General features: G+C 39.6%; 2 long non-coding RNA genes across 2 annotated transcripts in view; one reads left to right on the top strand and one right to left on the bottom strand.

The window, feature by feature from the left end:
* The window catches only part of LOC116674117 (uncharacterized), a 15,271-nt gene extending 11,665 nt beyond the window's left edge, over window positions 1–3,606 (top strand). The window contains exon 3 of the long non-coding RNA XR_004327981.1: window positions 3,506–3,606. This is a non-coding gene — a long non-coding RNA (uncharacterized LOC116674117). The remainder of the gene's footprint in view (window positions 1–3,505) is intronic.
* The window catches only part of LOC116674119 (uncharacterized), a 14,149-nt gene that overhangs the window by 1,267 nt on the left and 8,090 nt on the right, over window positions 1–4,792 (bottom strand). The window lies entirely within an intron of this gene.

The following is a 4,792-nucleotide window of genomic DNA, read 5'->3' on the forward strand; positions in this document are numbered from 1 at the left end:
ACTGTGCTCTGTCATTAGGTTTCTAAGGTTTAGAATGAGGCAAAGTGAGAAATAAAATGAACACCACCTACAAGCCAAATGCTAATAGATTTTGGCCGTGGTGGTGAGTCTCAATAAACTGAATGCATAAACGTGTCAGCCCAAAGTGTTTTAGCGGGCGTCTAAAAACATTGGATCCAGAATTTATAAAGCATTGTTCTCTGGCAGGGCTACATTTTTTGACACATGGAGCAAAAGGACAAAATCTAACATTGGTATTTGGCCATATGCAAATAAATTGTCCGTTGACTGGTGTAAAATGTAATGAATATGCACAATCCCATTTCTCTTAGGACATCATAGTGTTGGTCATCAGGTTTTGAAGAAATTAAGTCATCATTAAATCACTAATCATGTTCTCAGGAAGAAAACAAATGTGGGTGGATAGATCCCTGGGATTCATGAGACTAACACATCTTACTGTTACATGGCCAAATGCAATCACTGAAAAGGTTTAGTTATACTGTAGATCTTGTGACCTCAAATACAGTATACAAATGCATGTATACTTCAGAAAAAACACACATACATACATTGAGTTCATAACCAGTGTGCTTTAATTCTGCATATGAGCTTTTGTACTTGAAACCTATTAAACTCTGTTCCACTTGGATGCTAAACCAAATTAGTTGAGGTCTTGGACTTAACTCTGAGTAACGTGTTACCATTTAGTTGCTCGATTAGTATTCCGTTGGAATGTAGATGCCATAATCAGAAAGAGTGGAAGCATTAGGGGGGATGAAAATTTTTATGAACAAGAAAACTCTTCCTGTGTGTACAGAGAAAACTCACAGACAGTGTTACAGAGGAAGAGATGAATCTCAGCAGAAGCCCTTCTGTAATTTTCGAGAGAGAGAGATAGAGAGAGAGAGAGAGAGAGAGAGAGAGAGAGAGAGAGAGAGAGAGAGAGAGAGAGAGAGAGAGCGCAATTCAATGAAATCCCACTGAGACAAGGGATAAATCTATTTTCTAACACTTTATCCAACGCATCGTTGGTATTTTTTCTGCCACAAGCGTTTTTTTAATGCTTTTAAACTTTTATTTTGAGGAAGAATTGGCCCCATAATTTACAGATGGTCAGAACATTTTCTAATAGTATATGAATGAACATATTTTTGAGAGAGGCAGAGAGAATGGAAGCGTGAAATCAGAAGGGGACACAAAGTGCCCTCCCTTAACCTCCCTTTCCCTGTAGAAAATAACTTTTATCATTGCACTAGTTTGCCTGTCTGCCTTTATTCCTAGAATTCTCTCAGAATGTGATACAACAAAGAAAATGTACAGGAGGCAAATTATTGCAAGGAACTGAAAAAAGCACAATCAGCCTTTCTGTGCCGTCTGATGTGATTTGGTTCTTATCATCAGAAGGCAATACAGCAATTCTGTTTCCCAGGCTGTCGAATGTCTGAAAAGTGCTGTGAATGGGTGAGTGGACCTGCCAAAGAGTCTTTGGTACCCTGTCAGTTACAGTGGCTAGGGCTGCCCCGAAAGCACACAGCCACTGCTTTTGATTAGACCACCACATCCGGCCAGCAATTCACAGGCTTGACAAAAGAAAACTACAAATGTTCTAATCTACTACTCAGTCCAGGATAAACTTTAAAGAGAGAAATTGTCATTGAAATATAAAACAAATCCCAATTGCTTTGGCTAGACGTCTTAAGCCCTTTTGAAATTAATTTATAATTAAAAACCTCACATGCCAAAAGTTGATAATAGCAGCCAGCAGGAGCTTCCATTTTAGCATGGCAGTCTGTTTAAAGTGTCCAGGACAGACAGTCAGGCCCCATACGTTGCCTTCCGATTTCAGGTTCAGATTTCCTTGAACTCAGTGCAAAGGCTATTTCAAGCATGCGAGTTCTTGAAATTATTTAAAAGAGTTTAGTCAAAGTCGATGAAACGAGGAAAGTCAATGGCAAAACTGATCTTTATAGATCAGTTTCTCAAACATCTCTTCATTCCTCGGCTGTAATTGTAACGTTATATTATGCGCCTCTCTCCCTGGAGATGTATCAACAATCTTGTTTCACGTTCAGCAGTGGGAGTTTATTGCAAGAATGAGTGTGCACTCTTTGTGATGACCTTAAATCTCATTTTCCAAACCTCTGCTTGCTCACCTGTAAAACAATCCGCAGATACCGAGGCCAAGACCTTAAAAATAACATTGGTGGGGTATTGAATGAACATTTGCCTCGGTATAATGCACTGCATTTGTCTAACCTTTCCCACACTCAAGATCCTATAAAGCAGATAGAGCATATTGTTGTTTTATTTGTCCTTATCCTCAGATCCTCCATCTCTATTTTCCTGACACCCCTATATTCAAGTGTGTTCATTCATCCATTTGCCCTTGTCAAGGCCTCCTTTTATTTTCTTTCTCTCCCTCTCACCCTTCTCATTTGGCTAACCTAACATCTTGTCATCGCCACACTCTACCCTGGTGCCTCTTTTATGGCTTACATGACCGGGAAGGCATATACATGGCGCCGACTTGATGAAATGTATTGATCGTGTTTGAAAACCCGGTCTATCAAGCTGCCTCAATGACAGACTGAACAGTCAGATTTGTCGAATTTTTAATGGCTGTATGTATGTTTTGTGACAATTTCATTTTACAAAATAAAGATATATTTCTATAGAAACTGTTTTGCCTCATGCGGTGCACCTTGCCCTTGCCAAAGTTAAATTAATCTTAATTATCACTGATATGAAGACTGCTACATCACCCTCTATTACTCAGTGTGAGTCACTTGGCAAGAGTGCAGCATTATTGCCATTAGATTTGAAAACCTGCTAAGGGTGAATGTTTATAATGTCTCATTAAAGTTTACATATGTTACAGGTCAGGATATCCACAAATGACTACTATAGAGGATTTATTAAAGGCATAAACTTTGATTGTGATCATGTACGTGTCGAAGAAACTCTTTGGGCCCTATCTTGCACCTGACGCAGCGCAAAGCCCGACACAAGAGTTTGTGCTAGTGTAAGACAGATGGATTTGTCAATTTCTCGTCCAGTACCTACATTGTTTAAATGGCACATGCACCTGAGCCCATCTGTGAGCCCATGGACGTGCTGGTCTTACAGGGAGGTATGTTCTGGTGCATTATTGGCATGTTGCTATCTTGAGACAGCAGAAAGTCATCCTGCCATTGACCAACAAAAAATCTGGTCTGAAGTCAATAACGCAGCATGTTGTTGTTATTTTAACAGTGCATTAGTAAAAGGCATGCAGACACCATGCTTGTTACACACAATGTGAAATAGTATTATGGAATTTTGGTGGCATAGTGCTTGTGATATATGTGATGTGCTTGCATACCTTTACTTCACTCATGAGCAGATCAGTTTCTTCTCCTGAAAATCTCTCATTCCTACTTAGCAAATCCTCCATAATAACAGCAATGAGCCAAGGTGCAATTGTTCCTGGCTTTTAAAATTATTGAGAGATGAAACTGATGAGAGATGATTGGTTTATTTCATGTTATGCCCAAAATACACCTATGAATTAATGAAGAAACTCAGTACAACCCTTTTGAACCATGCGCCTGGTGCACTGACCCTTTTTTTTTGCCATTAAACTAGCAAAAGTTTATTTTTACATGCCCTAGATGCTACTGCACCAGGGTCTCAGGGTCCTTGCAGCCAAACCAGTTCTAGTAACAGTTGAGTGTCTACAGCTCCTGGAAATTGGGCAGACGCAGAGCCAAATAGCTTGGAAAACACTAGGAAAAGAACAAACATCCCCTGCTGAACCATTTAGAGACAGGACATCGGGGGAATACCAGAGCCAAAAGTATGTTAGCATGAAGAGGATGATCAATATCGGCATACACGTCAGGTCAACCTGAGATAATCTAAGATGAAAACGTGATTCTTGGTCTATCTCAAGAAATAAGCCCAGTCTGCAACCTCCTTTTTGTGTCTCTTTTCTCCTTCAACAATAATGGTGGCAGTGGTGGGATTCTGAGAGGCGGACATCTCCTTACTTTGTCTTTACTTTGAGAAGACGTGTAGAGGCCGCATAAAAGGTAAGAGATTTGTTAAACATCTGATCCTTTTTATCCAACTACCACAAAATATGAAAGTGTCCCTCAAGTGCTGCATGGACAAGACAACAATCAGACACCATAGTACTTTGCAGACCAACTATGTGAGAACTCCACTTGAATTAACGTTTCAGTAGAGGTTATTTTGGCAGACTGAATTATTCTCCAGGGTATTATCTTAAATAAAAAGGAGACATTCCTGCCTTAAGTCAAGTTAGGTATGCAGTGTAAAAAAAGACCGTTAAAGGGCCAGTTTTCTGCCCTGGAAGTTAATGGGACAATTATCGGGTGCAAAATCAGCAGAACAGGGAAGCAGAATAGAGAAGCTCTTTGCTTAAATGTTGCAGCTTCTAATCACTTAAAAGATGAAAAGATGTGGATACAAAAAAGTATGATAAGGTGTACGTCAGCAAGGCTGCAAACCCCTCTTTGCCTCTGTGGAACTCTTCCTTGGCTAACAGTAGATAGTCATTATGATGGAGCAGCTCCCAGGTATGGATATAACGTATGTATAAGGTGCATGGGGGCAGAAAATGTCTCAGTGTGTCTATCCTGGAAAACTAAAAGGTCAAAAACATCAATCCCAGCTGTAATTTAAGAAAGCTAAGAATAAGAATATGATGAAAATAACAGACATTGTGAAGGTTTATGTAAATTACAGCAGCATTGTTTCGATTCTGTCTTCAATGTTACAATTTACT

This window comes from Etheostoma spectabile, chromosome 24 (genome assembly GCF_008692095.1).
Source record: "Etheostoma spectabile isolate EspeVRDwgs_2016 chromosome 24, UIUC_Espe_1.0, whole genome shotgun sequence".
NCBI classification, from domain to species: Eukaryota; Metazoa; Chordata; class Actinopteri; order Perciformes; family Percidae; genus Etheostoma; species Etheostoma spectabile.